The sequence below is a fragment of the Camelus ferus genome, chromosome 20 (genome assembly GCF_009834535.1).
Source record: "Camelus ferus isolate YT-003-E chromosome 20, BCGSAC_Cfer_1.0, whole genome shotgun sequence".
Classification (NCBI taxonomy): Eukaryota; Metazoa; Chordata; class Mammalia; order Artiodactyla; family Camelidae; genus Camelus; species Camelus ferus.
Window position 1 is genome coordinate 15903985 of NC_045715.1, and position 23770 is coordinate 15927754.

Here is a 23770-nt window from a genome sequence, read left to right on the forward strand (position 1 = left end):
CAATCGTCTTATCGGTATGCCTCATGGTTTGGAGAGTTGACTGGGCTCAGCCAGGCAATCTTCGCTCAGGGTTTCTCTTGTCATCAGACAGTGGCTGGAGCTGCAGCCATCCTGAAGGTTTCATCTAACACATCTTGTAACTGATGGTTCACATGGCCCAGCGGGGGCTTCAGTCAGAACACTTCCATGTGGCCTGGGCTTCTTCACAGAATGGACTTTTGATCACTTGAATGAAGTTCCAAACATGCATATATTTTTATAGCCAGATTGACGTTACTAATATGACAGATACATAGAGAAGGGTCCTGGAGTAACTGTCAGAGTGATTCAATCTCACACTTAAACCCTTAGTTGAAAACAGAATTTTATCAAAATAAATCAATAGATTCCAAAGGTCTTTCGGAAACTAAAATCCAGACAGAGAGAAAGTCAGGATACTGTAGGTCTTTGAATTTCAACACTGGCCCTTCTTTAGCCCTTTCATCAGTTAAATTTAAGGTCAAATTTTAAACTAATATGATTTATTAACTTATTAACATGTTTTTATTTAACCCTACAATCCCTCATTTGTGAGGTTTGGGATTCAGGAAACCTATATATTACTTAAAATTTTTCAGATAACCTGAAACCAATCAGCTTAATCACTCTGGGTCTTGTTTCCTTCTCTGTAAAGAATAGCTTCTAAAGTCACTTTTATATCTAAAACTCTATTATTTTTCTAGCCAGTCTTCTCTTTCCCTTTAGCCAATTCTTCTATTATTATGGCAAAGTTTTCTGATTTCCAAATCTGAACTCAAATCAGATATGGCAATGTTAAAGGAGTTCTGGTATCCAGAAATACTGACATAATTAAGACTTGGCCTTTAAAATTTAGTGTGATAAACCGAAATTCATTTTTGATCCTTATTCTTTCATTGCTCTGCCTTCTTTTATGTGGAAATCCTTTTCTTCTTCCCCTTTAGGCAATTGTAACTTGTTAACTCCACATTCCTCCCATAAAAATGAACTCTGAAAAGATTAGATATTATTAAAACTAATATCAATCATCTGTCATCTATGTATCTATTCTCTGCCTTAATCTAGAAATGGTTCAACTGCATAAATAAAGGAAATCTATATAAATCAGTGATTGTATATTCAGGGTCTATTTTTAAATCATAACCCTAATATTAACCAAATTAAATGCTTATTTTTCTTGGATATTGGCTATCAATTGATGAAGTAAGGCTGTTTTGAGATATTCGGGGAGGGCCAGAAATTTCTGGAATAGTAGGAGGCTGCAAATTTTTCAACTTAAACAGGAAAAGAGTCCTGTTATCTTCCCTGCAGTCCTAATTTGTCTCACATTAATTATACCCCTGCAGCAGCCCCTTAAAAGAGATCCTCTGTGCAGGTCTATGTGTATGTGTGGTGGTTGGCGTGGGTAGTTTTTTCTCCTCTGCATAAATCTGTGCAAAGTTGCAGGTTTAAGTTTAATCCCCACTCTATAGGAGGTAAGAAGAGATAATGAATTAGTGTTTCCAACAAAGAAGATTATTCAGAGGGTTTTTGGAGCGGGCAGAGAAGTGGGGCAGTAGGCTAGTCTTTTATTAAACACATCACATCCAGGACCTTCCTGAAAAATCATTTCTCTAGTCTCTGTAAATTTAAGGAGAAAAATATCTAAAATCTGGAAGTCTGCAAATTATATTGTTTTCAGAGTAAGGAATAGATCACAGGAAGCTATGAATAAAACCCCTCTTTCTGCCACAAAAATGTCACATGGTTTATTTGCTTAAAAACACATAAGGATGGGTTGTATGAGGAATTAGGGTAAAATGCAAGGCAAGAGAAAAACCATGCCAGGCAAATAGCTGCCAATGACCTAAAACAGATGCCAAGTTAATTTGGGGGCCAATTTGTCAAACATTCCCTTTGAACTGCAAATTTCAAAACTACAAAAATTTCAGAGTGAAATATCATGCTGTCTCCAGGAAACATCGCTCAGATAATCAAGGTTATAATTACAACAGAGGTGATGAAACATGTTCTATAATCTACACTTTGGCGGATGCTGTCTAGTTAATTCATCTAACATTTTCTTTTCCTGTTGCCCCACTGTCTTTCGATATTTTCTATAAATTTCTTGGACAAGTCAGTTATATCATGTTGCCCACACTACTGTATAAAAGAACACTTGTGCCAAAAACCAAATAAAATTTGTTATCAGGGGACTGGCAGCCTACAAATCACTGTGACTGGTGGAAACATTCTCGCTGTTGCTAAGAAATTGTGTCAAAAGCACGTACAATGAAATTCAAATATGCTAATGTTACTAATTCAGTCTGACATCCTAGAGCAGACTTACGTCTGGCCCTCAGAACCAGCATTGGGGTATAGAGAGCTATTTATCTGTTATTTTAGTCATTCACTGGCCTACGATATTTTATTGAAAAGCTACTGATTAAGGTAGGGATGGAAAGAAGGGAGTCAGGGAGTGGGGGTGAGGCTCAAATTAAGATGAAACTATTAGTCATTCCTAAGACACTATCTTTAGTTGAAAATGTGCTCAGGGTAGTTAAAAACTGCAATGTTTCCATGGCAGAGTTTGATAAACAATTTTGAATTAATCAAAAGACTGACTCCCTGCACAGACACTCTGTATTCTGCAATCAATTCCACTTTAAAATAAGAAACAGAATGCTGATCTTTCAAATCTGGGATAATTCCTCCTAATTCTTCAAGCCTGGATTGTACATAGATGGTTCTGTGTGTCCTAATTGTGATGAGGACAAAATCGTGGACTTTGTAGCCAAATGATACTTATACAGGTAGAAGGTAATTCATCAATAACACAGACAATATAAAATGTTTGCTGGAAGTAAACAGAAAGGCAGGGGAGAGAATAAAATGACTATCTATTAAAAATTTGCAGCATTCAAGACATTTTATATGTGAAATGACAAGCTCAGATTTTAATTTAATCATCCATTCTTATCTCAGCTCCTATTCTAGTGTTTGTGATATAATATTGAGATAAACAGTCAAAAAAAAAATTCTGACCCTGATAGAATTTGTTTCATGAAGAGAAGATAGACAAAGCAATAAATAAAATACATAACTAATCTAAATAGTATGTTAAAAGCCAAGAAGTGCTACAGGAAAAGGAAAAACAAAAACAAAAATAGCCTTAAGGGAATCAAGGTAGAGAAATGGCAGTTTCAAATAGAGTGTCACAGGAGGCAGCCTCAAGAAGGCAGTATTTGAGCAAAGGCATGAAGGAGGTGATGGACTATCCATATGGCTGTTAAAGGGGAGAATATTTCAGAGGTAACAGAGTGCAAAGGCTCTTAGGAGAGACTTTGCCTAGGAATACGGAGATACTGCCGGGAGAACTGGGTGGATTGGATAGATTAAGTGGGGAGGGGGCAGAGAGCAGGGGATGAGATCAGAATGAAATAGGGTCCATGTCACACGAGATTTTGTAGACCACTGTAAGAATTGTGGGGTTTATTCTGAAGAAAATAGGAAACTATTAGCCTGTTTTCAGCAGAGGAGTTGCGTGATCTGACCTGTTTGAAAGGCTTTTCTGTGAAAAATAGGCTGGAAAGGGGGAAGGGCAGAAAGAGCAACACTGATTATTCAGAAGCTTTTGAAAACACTCAGATGAGAGTTTACAGTGACTTCAACCAGGATATTAGTGGTGGAAATGGTATGAAGTGGTTGGATTCTGGTTCCATTCTGAAGATCGAGACAACAGGATTTCCTGATCAAATGCACGTTAGGAGTGGGGGATAAATGGAGACATCAAGAATGACTTTAAAGTTCTTGTCCCCAGCAATTGGAGGGACTTTTTTTTTTTTTTAAACTATTTACTGAGATAAAGGGACAAGTTTGACAAAAACTGAGGCTCAATTTTTTAGTGTATTATATTTGAGATCCTCACTAGACATTCTGTTGGTGATGTCAAACAATTCATTGGATTCATAAGCCTGGAATGCAGAAGTGAGGTCTGAGCTGAAGTTATAAATACAAAAATAAAATAAAATAAAATAAAATGGTACCATGAACCTGGATGAGATAGCCAAAGAGGGAGGAGAGCTATAAAGAGGAAGAAAGCCATGGATTAAGTCTTGAGTCACTATGAAGATAAGAGGTGGAGGAGAACAGGAGGATTCTGAGAGAGACTGAAAATAAACCACAAGTGAGATAAGAGGAAATGCAGTGGAACACACTGCCCAGAACACCAAGATAAGTATTTCAAGGAGAATAATGTGGTGAACTCTATGAAATGGTGCTGATAGTTTAATAAGATGAGAATCGAGATTTGAACACTGGATTTAAGTGTAGTAGAGATCATCAGTGACCTCTATGAAAAAATTTTAGAGGACAGGAGGAGGAAATCTTTGACTGGAGCAGGCTTAAGAAAAAATGGGAAAAGAGAACTGGTGATAGCAAATAATGACAACCATTTTGAAGAGAATTTTTACAAAATGACTCAAAATGGGAGCTACCTGGAGGGATAAGTAGAGTCAAAAGAAGGTTTCTAAATTTTTTAAAATATAGGTGAAATAATACTATTTTATATGCCAATGAGAGTAATTCAATGCACAAGGAAGGAGAGAAGAGATTGGGGGGGATGATGTCTTGGAGTAGATGAGCAGGGCTTAGTGAATACGTAGAGGCTGACTTTAGATAGAAGCACAAAGAGTTCATCTGTGTTACCTGAAGTGAATGCACTAGATCTATCTGGGTGAAGACGCTGCCGGGTGGGGTGGATGTTGTGTTGAAAGGTCATGGAAGTTCTCCTCTGACTGCTTTAGTTCAACAGTAAAGAAGGAAGCAAGATCATCAGCTGAGAAAAAGGATGACAGGGGAGATTTCAGAAAGGAGGAGAAAGTGTAAAACAGTCATTTAGAAGAGGCCAAAAGTCAACAAAACTGAAATACAGAGTGAGCACTGGACCAATAAGGCCCACCTGAGACCACTGGTCGTGAATTCAACGTTCAATCAGCCTGCAAGGTTTGTCTCGGGCCATGTTCGGGCATAGAATAAACAAAATGTGCAAAGAATTTTGTGATCCTTATTTTTCTAATATTTAATGTGGCCTTTTGTCAGAGCTCATACTCCTTAAAGCAAGGAGTAAGAATAACCTATCTTCCTATTCAGTTAAGATGATTCTGTCCCTTCCAAATAGTTAGCAATCCCTTTAGACGGTGAAGGTTGCATGGGATAAAATGCCTCTCAGATGGTTTCCCCGCTGCATGTCTTCCTGAAATGGCCTGGTGTATAGGGTGTAGCTTATTTGATCTCAGGGTAGTAGAGAAGATGTGTGTCCTTCAGCTGAGTTCTCTCCTTCCTCCTGTGCCGTCCCTGCTCTCCTAGATTGTCACATGCCCCGAATGTAAGGATGACTTTGCCCAACGTGCACATGTAGGTAGGAATGACCATGGGAGGGCAGTCTGCACTTCAGCTGTACTACAGAGCTGGGAGTCACGGGGGTGAGGGCTGCGCCTTCTCCTCATCTCCCATTTAGAACTCTGGGTAGTACCACTCCCCAGGCTGCACCACATCTACCTGGAGCAAGGTCACAAATTAGTAGAAAGCAGAGGGAAGTTAAATTAGCCTCACTGAACCACTGCAGGGTTCCTCTGGGCGTGGGCACCTCTTTGGGAACAAGTAGAACATCCACAGGACCGTGTGGCTGTGGAAGGGGATTTTCTAGCAGAGGCTGGTCAGCACTGGCTAATGGGCTGGATGAGGGACTAAGCAGAGGGTCTGTGGTGCAGCCAGCAGGAGCCTACTTGAGGCTCAGCCAGGAGCTCTGTTAGTAACATGGAGCTTTTATTCTACTGTAAACGTAGGTAGAGTCTAATGGATTTTAATTAGGTAGAACAACTGAAGGGATGCTTTGGAGAAGATCTAATGGAAAAGTTAGCATTTTGAGCTAGACGCTGAAGGGTAATAAATAGCAATGAATGAAACACATCCACAGCAGCAGGAAGGTCAGCGGAACTAGAAAGAATGGGGCAAGTGGGAATAATATCAAGTTGTCTGCTATTTGCACAAGGGCATTGGAAGACCACAGGACTTGTAAACAGACTTTCATACAAATCCTGCTTCTTTCATTTATTCTCTGCAAGAACCTACCAGAGATAGTTAACCTCTGCACCTTTGTCTCCCTAAGAAAGAAACAAAAATAATTTTAAATTATCTTTCAAGATTGCTGTTAGAACTAAATGAGACAATTTAGACACACATATATATATATACGTATATATATATAACTTAGTGCCAAGAGGGTCTTCATAAATGCTACATGAGAAACAGTCACGGAAATGAGGTTTGATGTAAAGTTTGGAATGAAATCAGGGCAGGACTTCAAAATCATGATAAATATCCAGACTAGATGTTACACCACAGGTGATGTTGATGTGGTGAAAGTTTATGAGTTGAGAATATTACCTTGATCTCAGCCAAAGACTATCAGGAACATAGCTTTGATTTATAGCTTTTTGCCGTGAGTGACTATGAGGCGTTTCAGTAAGAGAATGTTAGAATTTATAAGATTTGAGTGTGAGCTAGGTTAATTTGGGAGAGGGGGTTGGGCTTTTTCTCTGGATTAAATGTTGTCAGGAAGCGGGGTAAAATTGGGTATCTTTATAAACACAATCTAGGACAGAATTACAACAAGGATAAAGCTGTAAGGTAAAGAAGCAGCAGTCACACATTTAAGCCAGTATATGGGCTGTTGGTCATTTCTGCAGTTTGGACAATGCTAGTGTTTTTCTCTGTGTTGAGAAAATTGTTGAACAATTTTCTCTAAAATTGTTAAGACTGCCAAGTGGTCTGGATTTTGTCTTCCTCCATCAGGGTCCAGAGTAGCCTGTCTGATCAGCCTTGTCTGGTTGTCTGATATCAATGCTCTATGAAGTTGTGTATGTTCAACAGGAGAACATCAAGATCTAGCTGTGAGTGCCAGAGCAGCATCCAGCAACACCAAGATCTAGCAATAGTACCGGGCCAGCTCCCAGATGTCTGGGCTGCTTCTTCCTTCTCAGCCATAAGGTCAAAGATGTGTGTTCTAAGAAATACACATAAATTTGATGGACAGGAGAGAAACCAGAACTGGATGTTCTTGTATCAGAGGAATGAAAATGAGAACCAAAGAGAATGTCTGGGAGAACAGCTATTCATCCCCCAAACTGGATTACTTATCTATCAGAAATAGTTTAAATGGGATTCTTGGGATGTGTGGTTAGTTGGCCAGAAGTTCTAAGTCCTCTTCAATGCTTCAGTTTCACAGTTCTATTTGTTCCCTTAATATACTTTATCAAAGAAGGGTTTTCTATTGTGATGGTGCGTTTAACCACTTGGAGCCATTCAAATTGTCAACTTAGAATAATACTTATCAACCCTCTTTCTCCAGAGACCCAGAGTCTTGCAAATTTCCTGAGATACCATCTCAGATAGGCAAGGGGAGAAGAAATTAACAGGGTTTTGCCCTCCCACCTAATACCAGCCATGAACAATCTCCCTTTATTTCTATCATATATCAAGTCTTTTGTAAGACTTTATTTAAAAAAAAAAAAAAAAAAAAACCAGGCACTGCCTCCTGACATTTCATTGCATGCATTATCTAAAAATCTCCATTCTGGGCAGAGCTAATTGTAGGCAGGTCTGGCTGTTCCTTCCTAGCAGGCTGTTTAAATGTAAATGTTTGTCCTGACTCAGCCTTTGCCTATGGTTATAGCAACGCTTTGTGGAAATGGGAACAATTATTCAATCTCAGCATTCATAGCAGCAATCACTTTGGTAGTTTTTTGCCTCATTATGCTCCCAGTACGCTCTGTTATTAAGCAGAATGGTTTAAATGAAGAAATGATTATAGCCGGGAAATGGTGTGTCAGTAGTAGGTGCTTAATAAGCCCATTGGTCTTCTAGCTTGATACTAATATTTTATCTATTAAAAGATACATGCAGGCAAGCAGACTTCTTGAGCTGTTTAGAAATGAAAGTCTGGTGTTGGTTTTCATGCTTTCACATTACTAACACTGCAAATACACTTACATAAATTTTGTGTAAACAGAAGGCAATCTATTGCTGACCCACAGTGCCACTTGTACAGAGCTTGACTGTGCATTCTAGGTAGGTGACTCACCAACATAATCTTTTGTGCACATTGTAAGTACTATGTTGCTTTTGGTTATTTACTTCTGGTGTTTATCATCAAGTACCTACATTATTATAAAGTACCTACAGAAACTGACAACTGAATTCTCTTCCCCTTTGATCTAAAATCAGTCTTGTATGTACATGCTGGCCAACATCTACATAGTAAGTTTGGTGCAGTTTCTGGCAGCATATTGAATTAAGAAAGGTGCTCATATTAAATTTGTTCAAGGATTGATTGTAGGTTCTAGAATGAAAACTGAACTTATTTAGGATACATAGGAGGTTATGATCCCATGATGTGTTTGATCAGCCTCATACCTCTAACAACCTTGATCACCGTCTAAAAGGTAAGCTCAGTACTGGGTCACCAATGTTCTCCTTTTCTCTTATCCCCATAGTGACCTAACCCAAGTCTCTCCTGACTTTATGTTTCATTGCTTTCTTCTTACTTAATACCTTTCTTCTAGAATTCCTGTTTCCTTGTAAATGAGTACCACTGCCATTGTTAATCTATTCAAAATGTACATCTCACATCTCCTAGCTTAACTGACACATGACTGTGGAAAGCAGTTTCTCTCGAGCAGCGGCACATGCTTCCTTTACCCCCATAAACACCCGGTTTCAGAGCTTGGTTCAGTGTCCACCTGGACCCTGAGACCCCTTTCAGATCTTCACTTTTTAAAACTAGAGCAACAGTCAAGTGTCTGCCAGCCCCCAAATCCTACTTAGAAAATCATGATCCCCACATTTTTGCAATAAAGCAAAACTTAATAGAATCCCTGAGCTTCCTTTTCACATCTGATTAAATTAGGGAAGGCCACCAACTCAAAGAGCAGTCAATTGATGAGCTGACCAGAGACTGAAGATAGAGACTAGAAGAAAAAAAGAAAGGAAAGGCCAAGCAAATTCCCTCTCTGAATAACCTGAATGACTCATAGAAATCACTGGAAATTCAGAAGTTAGGAAGACAATTTAAAATGCAGATCATTGGACATCCTGCCTTTAAGAATAAGGAAATCAAGGAGAAGGTGGTGAGGTTTGAAAATTACACTTTTGTCTTACTATCACAAGCAAAGTGCGAAATAAAAGAAAAATAAAGTTAGACTGATGAAGGTGGAGAAAGCTATGTCTATAGAAAAAAGTTTGAGATTTGGGAATATTTGCAGAACAGGTATGTAAAGAAAAAGGAGACCTTGAACACAAAACTGTGCAGAAAAAAAAGCAGAGTAGAGATTGAGTGCAGGCAAGTCTTAATTCCTCTTGAAGAGAGTATCAGGCAGGGGTAAGCTGATTTAGTGGATATTAAATCCAGAATAGAGACTGGGCCCCCGAAGACATTTATCAAGAGGGAGAAAAAAAATCTCCATTGATAACCTGGAATTACTCCTCAGAGGTAATCCAAATACAGGAAACAGTTGAGTGATAGTCTTTTTAAAATTGTTTTGTCTAACTATTTTTAAGTTTTTTTTAATTTGCTTTTTATTTATTATTTTTTCATCTTTTCTGCGGGTAGGTAATTAGGTTATTCATTCCTATTGAACCCAGGACCTCAGGCATGCTAGGCATGCGTTCTACCACTGAGCTATACCCTCACCCCCTTAGGGATAGTCTCTTAAGGCAACTCAAAATAAAAGCTATCAAGAAACTACCTCTTTAAGACTGGGGACCTATTCCAAGTGGTTACATAAAGTCTGGGATGATTTGAGATGTAAAGACAAATACCAGCATGCAATTATTAAAGCATTAGTTTGTGAGCTTCAAATATTGTATATGGGGATACAGCTATTGCCTAGAGGAATACACCCTAAAAATGTATGGAATCAAGATTATAAAGGCATAGAGAAGATTAGACACGTTTGTGGACAGTGATGAGTATCGTCAATGTTAGATTGAGTCTAGCCCTCTTTGGGTATTAGTCTAATGGCTACTGCATTTATAGGATGTTGGTTATCCATGTTGGTCCTTGTGTGGTGGGAGATTTAAAATGTTGATCAAGATGAATGCTTTATATGTAGGAATTGAGTCTACATTCCAGGAAGAAAAATGGTGAAATAGTGATGGGCAAAGGACAGGTAGAACAGGCGTGTTATAGTCTGACTTCTTTTAAAAGCTCTTTGAACCCCCACTCTACAATATCTGCATACATCTCTTTAGCCAGAATTGGTTCTCATGGCCAGTCTTTCTGTGAAAGAGTCTGAGAAGTAAGTAGTTTAGCAAAATTGAGGTTCTATTAACAAGATGGAAATAACAGATATTATGTTACAGTAAAAATTGTGTGAACAATTATTGCTTTTAGCAAAATTAGGACTCACTTATTCTACATCTCTCAATATGAATGATCACAGAAGACAAAGTTAAAAGAGTATGTTAGCAAAAGAAATGTCAGGGCCAGAAGACAAGAAGAAAGGAAAAGATAGGAGACACTGAGATCTAGTTAAAAAAAAAAAAGTCAGCCCTACACGAGGCTGGTTTGTGGGTTAAAACTAAAAAAGTAGGTTTAACTATCTAAAATGCAGCTGAGCTTTCCTCAAAGGAGTAAGGGCTCTATGAGGGATGCAGACAGTTGGAGCCACATTTCACTACTGCATAAAAGTATGTATCCCTCGCCAAATCCTGCTCAAAACCTAAAGCATTAAAGAAAATTAAGTAAAGACAGTGCCTTAAAGAGCAGATAGCTGACTTACTGGTAGTTATCAGGGCTCTAGGGGTGTGGGTTTCATAACCGTGAACAGCAGCTTCCTTTAAGTAATTTGCTGAGGATGCTTTTCCAGCTGGGGGATCGGGGACTCTGCCTTGGAGGCCCAAAGCAATTACACTGCAAGCAACAGTGGATGCAAGAAGCTATGATGAAACTGGAGAAAAAAGCCTTCTCATCAAGAAAGTGTTGAGAGGAGGTGGTGGTGGGAGGGTGGGTTGTTACCACATAAATTCCACATCCAGTACAGCAGCAGGACACACGCTAGTCAACATACAAAGAAAAACTAAAAATTAAGATATTTTGAATGTGCTAGATGAAGATCAACCCTGAAGAATGAGCCTACCACCACGGGAAATTTTGAACTCCCCAAGATAGCAGGATTATTCTAATGCTACCCACTGAGAGAAAAGAATTGTTCTTCAAGACAGAGAACTGAAATAGCGCCATAATTTATTCCATGGTGAGATATTTCTCCTTATTGAATTTTAATCCACAAGTCTTGAAGGCTAGACCCCTGGGATAGAATAATTGGCAAAGTGGTAAGCCTGAAATAAAGACTGTTCTTGATTTTATCTATCCTCCATTGCTCAGATATCATTAAGTTTTAGGCAAGAGTAATATGGGTATGGTTTAATTTTGTTTGGAAACTTTCTTTTGTTTGGGGCAACTGCTCTCAGGCCTAGGGATTGGCTTACTGTCTTCATTTTGTTAGTGTGTGGCTTAATGCTAAGATACTCCTTTGTTCTCAAGGTATACTTTAGACTTTTCACCAATTGGGGCACATAGAGACTTGGCAGGGATGAGCCAGTCTCAGAGGCACTGCAGAGCTACATCCTTTCCAGGGAGACAGATAGGTTGAAGCTGTTGAAATTCTTCAACTTCACTCTGGCATCAGCTTTAGAATTCTGCTCTCTGGCTGAGAATTAGGATTTTTAAAAACTGGCAAAAATGATTTCCGGACTAAAATATAGACTTCGGACTTTTCTTTGAACTTAATATTTAAAGGCAAGATAATTTTGTTTTGGAATTTGTTTTACTTACATATTTATTAGCTTGAAAATTCTGATCTTTGATTTCTGTGGACTTAGATTTGTAGGATCTTATTTTAGCATTTTCATTTCTCCCAGGTATATGATAATGAGTGGTGTTTATATTTAAATTTGGGATACCTCTGTATTAGAATCTTGGTATTAGAATGTTTTTGTGCTGGCACTTGATTTAATGGAATAACTTATGGTGGAGTCATACAGTGTGGCTGGGCATACTTTAAGAATAAGTAAAATGAAAATAAGGAATACTTTTCTGCTCTAAGGAAAAGCAGGGTCTTCACTTAATATATGGTACTGACCCTGTGAGGCAAAAGCTAAACTTCTCCTGGGAGCAAAAGGAAACCCAAACAGCAGTAGAGGGTATTTGGGGCATGGACTCAGAAAGGACGAATGGAATGGTCTTCATAGAATGTTGCTTGCCTCTTCTGGGAGGAATGTCCACCCAGCCAGTGGAACACAGACCCAAGAGTTAATTACTATTGACTAAGAAAATAACAAGCTGAAATGCAATTGGAAGAATTTCAAGTTTTCTGACCTCATTTTTTGATGTAGGAGGGCTTCCACTAAAGTAAGACACCTGGTATATCTGTCCACTCTCACGTGTTATCTTTCATTAGAGAAATGTATAATTAGGGAGGTACAAAAGAAATATTTGGGCATGACTAGCCCAGCTTGTAGTGAATTGAATAGTACCATTTCCCTCCCGATTCATGTCCACCCAGAATCTAACAATGAAAGCTTTTTTTGATACAGTTATTTCATATATAATCAAGTTAAAATGAGGTCATCCTGGATTAGGGTGAGACCTAAATCCAATGACTACTGTCCTTATAATAAGAAGAGAGGGCACACTGAGACATCAGGGAAGAAAACCATACATAGAAAGAGGCACAGCTTACAGGGACACAGCTACAAGCCAAGGAAGAGTAAGAATTGTCAGAATATGCCAAAAGCTAGGTGGAAGCAAGAAAGACTCTACTCTTGAGTCTTCAGAGAAGCACAGCCTACCTGACACACTAATTTCAGACCTCTACTCTTCAGAGCTGCGTGGGAAGAAAGATTTCTTGTTTTAAGCCATCAGGTTTGTGGTAATTTGTTACGTCAACCCTGGGAAGCAGCTCTATCATATCTCTTTTTGGACTGAGGTCTGCCTGCAAGAAACAGACATTCTAGTCTGTTCTCTGCCACATGGTCATCTACTGGAGTCTGTGATGAGTGTTGAATTTGTCTAATTCAGGTTTAATAATTAACTTCCCCAAACACAATTAATAATTAGCATTTAATATATAAATATATTTAATAATTTCAAAGTACCAATATATAGAAACAATTTTCATAGGGAAATGGATATATTTTCTAATCAAACTGAACAGAAAAGTATTGCCTAAAATAAAGCCTGCACATTGACTACTTTTTCATCATGACTTGTGTTTACAGTCTCTCTTTATAACTTGTGAGACTACAAAGCATGCCTTTCAAATACTGGTGAATTTGTAAGGGAAAATAGGTTTTAAAAATGTAGCAGCACCACCTAGATTCTCAGTTCTACAAGGAGAAATGAATCTATTCTGTATTGCCCTCCCTGGGGGAAATGGCAAAAGAGGAAAATGCAAAGGAGCTATATCATTATATGATACACCAGGCATTGTTAGTATTGTAAACCGACGTGATAAATCCCCTACTTCACTGTTATGATTTCTTCTCTACTACTCTCTAGTTCTGTTGAATGAGAGATTGCCTGTCCTCTCTTTAGACACAAAATAAGTTGGAGAGACTGTCTTAAAAAGCATAATTAAACATAAACCTTATTACAATAATTGAAGATATAAAGATATACACAAATAAATAAATTTATATATAATGATTGTAAATAGTGATATTTTACACATATTTGTAAATGAATGCATTACATTATTTGAGTCAAATGTTAAATTTCACCTTGCATTTTGTTTTACTACATCTGTTCAAACTGAAGCTTAAGCATGCCTTCTGGGTCATGTGATTCTGAATAAAAGGTTCCTTCATATTAAATAACTCATCAAGAACAGTTCTGCCTCTATTAAAACACCACACACTGTATTACAATCATTCATTCATCTGACTTCCCCTTTAAGAGAAATAAAGGCTAGTGTCTTGTCTGTATAATTTAGCATTATGCCTTAAAGCCTACTATAAAGTGGGTGTTGAATAGATATTTTGTAAATTTTAGGGGAAAAAATGAATGGATTGATGATGTCAGCAACTCTGTTTCCAAATATCTTAATTGCTTCCAGACTGTTAATATTAAACAGCTTTAAAATTTTGAAATGGAACCCAGTATTCCCCTCCACTCTCCACTAACTCCTCAAGATTTAAATATTTGCTAGTGACAGAATAAGACATTCACTCTGATGACACTTAGAGGCAATATCCATTTATTAATTTTATAAATTAGACCTCTTATTTACTAAGAGTATACTGTAAGGTGAGTCACTTAATTCTGACTGAATTCAGAAGGATGACAAAAGTTATTGTTCCAGTAATGCTACTGTTCGTTTGCTTTGACCTAAAATGTTTTCATTTTGAGGGACAAAGGGGGAAGGTTAAAGCTAAATACCTCCATAGATTCTCCTATTTAAAGCACGGAAATCACTGTTTATAAATTTCACAGGACGCAACTGAGGGAAAATAATCTCTGTAAAGAAAATCCATTTCCAAAGCAGATGTACATTTAATGATGAGTAATGATCTGCTAAAGGGAGGCGTCATCATGGGCCTACGCCAGGTTTATCCTTACTGATGCTTGTATCACACAAGGACGGATGGCCAGGTGACCTAACCAGGACTGACTGGTTTGTGTCTTCTACGTGAGGGCCCAGAAATGTGCGCAAAGAGGATGACAGGGATAATGAGATAAGTAAGTTGTTTGGAGATCTGAAAGCAGGATAATTTTATTAGGGCTAGAATAGCATAGTTACACAGGATATCAAAATGAAAACTATTAGCTGGCCAGGGGCAAACCAGCTAGAGAACCAGGAAATGAGAACATCAGAATTGCTGATCCCAAACCATACACAGAGGATTTAAGGGGATTTCCATGAATGAATGCTGAAAATAGTATAAAATGATGGCTAAGCTACCTACACAAATACGCATAGGGATTGTTATGATCAGGTTAAAATAATAACGTTGAGGTTCTATGGGTTATACCTACCACTTCCAGGTCCTGTAGAAGTGTCACAATTACCTAGTTTTGTCTCAGTCAGCAGAATGGCCTTCATGCCAATACCATATTAAAAAGTGGCCACTGACTCCCTCTGTTCTTAGTTTTGCCCTGAGTCCTTACACTGACCCAATACTGCTTCGATTTCCTGTTCTGTTCCTAAAGCTTCTGAGCTCTGAACTTGTTACTTCCTTTCCAATTATCAGTGCATCTGTCTCCAGATTGAACCTCAGCATCATGGCTAATGCTATCCTTTGTTTTGTCCTTTACCAGAAGATGGAATTCTTCTTTGTCTCAGCTGCCATGAGTTACTCTGTAAATAACCTGAATGATCCAGCCAGGATTTGTGACCTTGCAGCTCACTACCCACCCTTCAAGACAGATGTGCACAACATTTTCAGAGAAACCACATTATGATGAGAGAACCCTCAAATCCAAGACAATTGCTGGATAGAACTTCTACCTTCAAACCTGAGCCCTGCATTTATTATATTTGTAAGGTTATGAAAAAGACTCCTTTTACTATCCTTACTTTTCCTTTTGATAAAAGCACCGCCATTTCTGCTCTCACAAGAGGGTCCAAAGTCCACTTAACCCTTCAAATTAATGCATCATCCATAATCATTTTGCTCCTTTTATTCAAACTATAACCTAACATTCCCCTCCTTGTTGTATATGGATGGGAAAGATGTTTAGTGGGTAAATAAGAATGTTTCTGTTTGATGGCTTCTTTCTAGACCATAGGAAAGGGTACTTTTTACTACATCTCAATCTTTTCTTGGTATTATAGTCAATCACTGTTGGATCCCTCAGCATTATATTCTTGAAACTTTTTAGAATACCTCCCTGAGGTTAAGATGAGAGGCAAAAGTTAAGTGTGGGGAAATCAAGTCATTTCTCACTAGCAGATGCTAGTGTCAATATCATCACAATGACATTTCTGATCATTTGATTTCATACCTTCCAGAAAAGTCACTGTTTCTTTTCAGATTCCTGCCGGCCAGTTTTTCAGGCTCTGCTTGCACTTACAACTATCATTTTTCTAGTTTATAATTCACTGGTAAATAAATGATGGAGGAAAGAAAAGAGAATGGCCATATGCTTCAATCCTAAAACATGATCAATTGTAGACAATGGAGAGCAGTACTGACTTAATATTAGTTTTACTGGGGGGTGCTTATAAGACATCTTTAAAACAGATGTTTTCAATGTGAAAAAATATCTTAGAATGGACAAAATGTAACATCTGTAGCTTGTCTGTTATGTTTTACTGGGTCAAGCACTGTGCCAGGCACATATTACATGCATTATCTCATTTGTTCTTAATAGTCCTGTGTTGTATTCAATTTTATCCATTTCTCAGATGAGAAAACTGAGTTTTTTATACATAATGAACTTGCTCAAGATTGCTGAGCCAGTAAGTGAAAGTTCTGTTCTTTAAACTCAACACCAAGCTCATGTGTCCTCTCCTGGAGCTGTGATAGATGACGAATCCTACCTACTAGCCTCAAGGAACACTGGATGGGACAGTTTAGATGACTTCTACAATCCAACCATATTCTCTAGCGGCCTATAATTCACTCCCAAGATTATACATTTTCATTGCCTGAAATCATCTAATCCTCAAAATTTGAATTTGAAGTTCCAATGAAACCACAGCATTTTGTTTACGCCTCATGTTTTCTTAATCTTCCTACACACTTCTACGATCGCCCAGCTCCTTGAAACTCCTTGTGTTCTTTCCATCTATGCCCACATGTGGCTTCACTTTCATTTCTACTATACTTGAATCCACTGACCTGTCTCCGCATGTGCTCCTGTCAGCAAAGTTTGCTCCCTCATCCCTCTGTCCCACCAAATCAACTCCCAATTTAGAATCCATCTAATCATTACTTGCTCTGTCCAACTCTGTCCAGAAAACCATGCAACCATCCCAACTGTATCATTACAAAGATTTAGTGTCCTAAGACTGCTGAGAATTTACTTGTACTCTCCCTAGTTACCTTCCTCTTGCATGTCTCATAGTGTTTCTTCCAAACTCTAATTACTTTCATTAGTTCCTTATTCCAAGCCTGCCTTAATCTCAGTAGATGACCTTGGTTCCTGCTCTCCAGAGAAACAGAAGACTGGAGTCCCTCCGTTTCAAAGCTCATCCTCCCTCATGTACTTATGTCAGTCCTCCCACCCCTGATATCTACAAGACTCACGGCCTCACCTCTTTCAAGACTTGGCTTACACGTCTTCCTAGCCACCCTCAATTTCAACCACACTGTTAATTAAAAGCATCTTCTTCCTCTGCTAACTTGGTCCTCCTGATTCTTCTTAAAGCAATCACTTCCTAACATACTCTTTCTTTTATTCCTAAGGTTTACTATTATTGCTTATCTCCCTCAGGTAGAATGTAAGGTCCAGGAGCTCTGTCTATTTTGTACACTGATGTATTCCAAGCACCTAAAACAACACCTGGTTCATGGTAGGTACCAAAAAATATTTGTTGAATGAATGAATAAATACGCACAAGTGTTTGGGTTGCTTGCTCTCCTCCCTGCCCTCCCAGAGGAAGAGGTTATTTAACAAGGTAAGACTGATCATGATAACTGCCACTGCAGAGGAGATCTGGAAGATGAAATAATCTGCTTGTTTACATCTGAATTATGACTTTGTAAGAGAGTGCTAAGATTGCATACTTCCAGTATGAGAAATCTTTCCTTGTCACTCATTCTACCTAACTAGTTCAAGGGCAGGGAATGCATTTGCTGACTCCCTCACCTCTGATTATCTCTCAGTAGATCTGGACAGAACACACATCACTGCTCTACTCAATCTCTGTCATTAAATATACTCCAGAAACAACTGGCCTCCAGGTTGACCCAAAGGGACTAACTTTGGCTGTATTTCATTTTCTTTGATAGCTTTGGCCAATGATTTTGTCACTACAACTGAATTTTGTGCAGATTATAGTCTACCAGAGACTTCATTGATGCCAGCAAGTATATTTCTCTTTGGAACATAAGTCAAACTTGAGTTACAGTCCCCAGTGAACAACAATAGTCCAGTGTAGAGCAGTAATATAATCTACTATCTCCTTTGGCTAAAAACTATTTGCCTGGAATTCACAACCTACTGGAAAATGCAGGGCAAACACCTGCTATTTACCAATTTCCTGGGATAAAATATGACTGCAAAAAATACTTTATCAGTTAGATAACATTCCCAAATGCTGAATTTCCAGGCTTTATCAAAGAAGCCCTTCTTAGAAGATCCAGTGCATTTACCCTGAATGTCTAAGTCCCACAAAATAAATACATCTTTTCTTAATGCTTAAAAATGCTGTTATGGCCTGTCTTCTCATTCTCCTTAAAAAAAAAAAAGTCAAAATACTTTTGTTCGATTTACTCTTGTGGTTGTCTCTAATTTTTGCATTGATTCTTACCGTTACCTGGAGTTGGCTTCATTTTGTCTATGTCAAAAGATCTTTTTGATTTTTAAGTAAAATACTGCATGAAGTAGAAACCTGATTGTGGTTTTTTGTGATAATGCTCCTTTTTTTTTTTTTTTTTTTTTTTAAGTGTGATGATTCAATCTGCAATCTTTATGCATTGCTTAAAAGGAATGAATGTCATCTGTTTGTCTGCTATGAAGGTAGGGGACTGAAACAATTTGGGGTTAAATAAATTAGGTATGGATTCCTGTCTTTATTGTTCCCACTGAAGGAAGCTTTTCTAGCCTTTTTTTCCTCTTTAAATAAACTGTTGGATTAGCAATCCCACTTCACTTAAGCTGTGACAAAACTGAACAAGGAGTCAGTCTCCAAATCACAAATAGATTGTCACTAAAATGTGTTTTGTTACCTTTCTGGTTTTATGAATCCCTAATAACTTTTTTCCATAGAAATGATACTCCTAGACCTGTTAACGTAAGCCTCCTCTCACGATATCCTTTACGTGAGAAAGGAATAGTGGGGGGTATTTCAGGTTTTTTGCTCTTTCAAATCTCTTATCATTTCAGTTTTTCTCACCTGTTCTCATTACACTTTGTCTTTGATCTTTCTGAGGCTTTTGATTCCTTCAATTTACTCTTAATGTCTTAGCTCTCTTGCGTGGCTTCACTTCCTTCCTACCAAATGTTGACCTGTTTGTCCATCAATTACACACTCATTGACAATTTCAGCTTCTTTGTCTTCTGCCATAAATGTCTCCCAAGTCACCATTTCAATATCATCTACTCTGACATATTTATGGTTTGGATCTTCACCTGGATATGCAACACTCTTCCAAATTTTCACAATTTTCTTTAATTCTTTCGCCTCATTCTCTCTCCCATTCTTTCAGTCTCAGCAGGAAATTTCTCCCTGTTTCTTACAAGGAAAATAGAAACCACAAGGTATGCATTCTCTAAACTTGCCACTAATATAAACATTCATCCTTATCTTATTTCCATCTCTTTCAAAGGAAAAGCTGTGCTTCCTCTAATCAAGTTTAATTCTTCCACCTACTCCATTGTATTTTTTCCTTACCCTTCTTAAACACGTTTCTCCATCAGTAATGGATGAAATTCATAATTTTTATCCACTTACTCTCCACTAAACCCTTTCTGAATATGTACTTAAAGGTATTCTTTGTAAAAATAAAGAAGTAAAATAATTCCTAAACTTCTCTTTACATTTTCTCTTTTTTGGTCCATCTCACCCCGACTTCTGAAAGATTAGTCCAATGGTAGAACAGTTTCAGAAGAAGTCAAGTTCTGGGGTGTAACCATGGGGACTGGAATATGAAGTAGGGTGGAGGTGAATGAACAGGACAAGAAAGGGAAAGAAACCCAAAAGCTGTTATGTTAGACAGGTTGCCAAAGTGAAGTCTGAAGTCACCAAAAATAATGGCCCAACTTAATGGCCCAAGAAAAAGACTATGACCAGGGGCCAAAATATTAGTAAATAAGCAAGAGTGATCAGAATGTCTGTGGATGATCTATGAGGGAGATGAACAGAGTTTAGCATAAGCCTCCAAGGAGCAGGAGTTTTACTCCATGGAGAAGGAGAAACAGTGTAGATTCCAGAATGGAGGTCAGGATGCCAACTTCAATTCCCAGATGTGAGGTCCATGGGATGTCGGGGAAAGAGCAGAATACAAATGAAAGTCCTGCAGGGGAAAATGGCTTTTCATGGCAGAATCGATATCCAAGTAAGGTAGAGAAGAGTGGGGATTTTCAATGGAGAAGTCACAAAGGAGGGAGAAATTTATACCTGTGAATCAGGGTCACCCAAGGGGACACAGACGGTGAATACTGAGCAGTGAGGGCAGATCAAGGAAAAAGGAGCCTGAAGCATTTCCATGGATCAGAATCTAGAATTTGGATGAGTAGAAAGGCTCAGATCTTGAGCAACGAGCAAGGATAACAGACTCCAGTCATGGCAGACTAAACTGGCCGCAAACTCCCGAGATTTGCCATCACAGTTTCCTGTTCATTTGGGAAAGACCGGCCATGGCTTGGGTAACTGTAATTCTGAAGGGAGGGATACTCAGTGAGGAAATTCTGACTTGAGTTGATTGCTTTGGCTCTGATGACAGGCTCTGGGTGAGAGGTTCCTACAGAGAAACTCCCTCCAAGGTAGTGTGTGTGCTGGAGAGTGAAGGTGGAGATCGAATGGTCAGAGGCCTAATCATAGAAGCTGAGAGAAGCTCACCATTAATCTAAGCTTTATAAACCCACAGGGGCCACTGATCATGAGCGTCTCCAGTAACAGTCCCCAGTTTTGTATTAACTGACATGTCACACAATGTGTTATGATTGCTGCATATGCAATTATAGAAATGCTGATCATCACTCTTTTTTTCCCCCAGTAGATGCAGATTTTTGTTTAAAATACAACCATTCCATGAACTTACTGAATCTCTTCCTGACACATTTACTGATGGAGAACAGAATTAGGCCAACTTTATTTCTGGGTTTGATGTGCTTTCCAGACTTGTTAGGTTTAGCTGGAAGTAATCTTACTCCATACACTGTGAAATGTTTTAAAGTGCTTTGCTGCATCTACAGAGCAAAACTTTTCACCATAGCTGATTGGAAATAAGCAAAGGAACAGATACAAAGTTGAGAAGATGGAGAATATAAATGAAAGAACTCTACTTAGCAAATCTGAATATAGAAATGAAGTAAAATCAGGATGCCTGGTAAGAACGGCCATGTTTAAATTTCCAGTTTTCATCCAGATACTGTAATCAACTAGACCCGGTAACTAGTATCAAACCTGCTAAAAGCATATTACAATCTCTCTCATCTGCAAATTATGTTCATGCAGATGTTACGTGTCTTATGATGGAAAGACTGCCAAAGGGGGAAAGTGGTTTTCTTTGTGTCAAATTTAATAAACCCAAACCAGGTAAGTCAGCTTTGCAGCCTGGAATCCCATTTGTTTGCATTAGGTTGACTTTTCTCATCTATCTTTCACCAGTAATATCAGACTGTATATCCATTCTGATGATGTATAAATGGAAAATTTTCAGTGCAAAAGCACATGGGAACCTCCACAAGATCACTCTGACAGGTTTTTTCTCTTATTTTTTCCTGCTGTGATTTTGGAAGGCTGTACTTTTCTCCTGTTAAAATGATTAGTGCTTTAAGTGAATGAGATCACTTACTGAAATAAAAATCCAGCCAAGCCATATTCTCATATTGTGATCTCATATGGGCTCAGCCTCAAGAGAGGCCCCCTGAGAGATTTTGCAAAATTATTCATCCAATTGTTGTATGCAGCCTCTGTTCAGAAAGGAAACTTGGTTGACAAAATCTAGTAAAAAGGGCCCCTGGATGCCAAAAACAATATAAACGCATGTGTGCCATAATATAGGCTGCTATCTTGCAAAAATAATCTTCCTCTGTTGTACATAAAGCCTGTGGTGCATGAAACACCTGAATGCTTACGTAATCCTCACGCCCTGCATGGGGAGAGACTTAAGACGCCGAGCTCTGCACGTAACCCTGTGCCCACAAGCAGTCCACGGGCACCTGGGGATGCTGAGATTCACCTCCAAGCTTCAGATGGCTTCAGAGCTTTTGAATTGCTGTTTCTCTGACACACATATCTTGATTTGAAATACTTGGTGGTACATTTTTTAAGTAAATTCAAGGTCTGTAAAACCCACAAAACATTGCTGATAAAAATCAAGAAGACAAATAAATGTAGAAATATACCATATTCATGGATCAAAATGCTAAATACTGATGCAATACAAATTCTTTAAATTGATCTATAGATTCATTGCAATTCCAATCAAAATATTGGCTGCCTCTTTTTTTTTTTTTTTGGTAGAAATTGATAAACTTATTCTAAAATTTATGGGAAAATTAAAGGAATTCTGATTAAGAACAGAGTTGGACAAGCTGCCTGATTGCAATACTGATTATATTGATACAATTATCATGAGTGTGTGGCGTTGGTTTGAGTATAGAAATAAAGAAATAAAGATTAATGGAGCAGAATAGAGTTTAGAAAGAGACTCACACATATGCAGTAATTAATATTCAACAAAATTCTGAAGTAATTTAATAGGGAGCATATAGTCTTTCCAATACACAGTGCTAAAATAAGTGGACATCCAAAGGAAAAAAATTAAAAAACAAAACAAAGTCAAACCTTACTTCAAACATGTACACATTACTTCTAATTGGATCATAGAGTTAATGTAAGAGCCAAAACTATAAAACTTGTAAACATTAACTTAGAAGAAAAATCTTTGCAAACTTAGAGTAATATTAATTAGAACAGAGAGAATGTTAACCACAAAAGAAAAAAATTGATAAACTGGACCTTACTGAACTTAAAACTATTAAGACTATAAAAAGACAAGCCGCAGAGTGGGAGAAAATATTGGCAAAACGTATCTGATAAAGGACTCATTTCCAAGACATGTAAAGAGCATTTACAAATCAATAAGAAAAAAAAAGTTTCTAAAATGAAACAAAGATTTGAATAGACATTCCCCCTCCCTCAAAAGACACAGCATTGCCAATGAGTACACGAAAAGATGTGCAGCATCATTACCCATTAGGAAAAAGTGAATTAAAACTACAATAAGATACCACTACAGACCTGTTAGAATAAATAAAATTAAAAAGCCTGACTACATCCAGAATTATAGAGCAATTAGAACCACTGTCTCTTGTTGGCAGAAATATGAAATGTACAAATCACTTTGGTTGTTTCTTATAAAGTTATACACACACCATAGGACCCAACAATCCCACTCTTAGAGAGAAATGAAATATTTACATGAAGACTTGCAATCTAATTTTCATAGCAGCTTTCTTCATAATAGCCAAAAAGTGGAAACAACTCAAATGGCTATCAACTGGTGAATGGACAAATAAAGTAAGGTATGTACAAATAATGAGATACTATTTAGCAATACAAAGAACAAGCTACTGACTCTATGAGACTGAATGGATGCATGTCAAAGGCATTATGCTCAGAGAAAGAAGCCCGACATAACTGATTACACAATAATACTACTGAATAAAATTGTAGAAATTGTAAAGCTATACTGACAGAAGGTAGATTTGTTTGCAAGTGGCTGAAGGTGGGAGTAGCAAATTGACTCCAAAGGGGCACAGGATACCTTTTGGGGTGATGGAAATGTTCCAAATCATTATTCTCGTGTTGTTGGG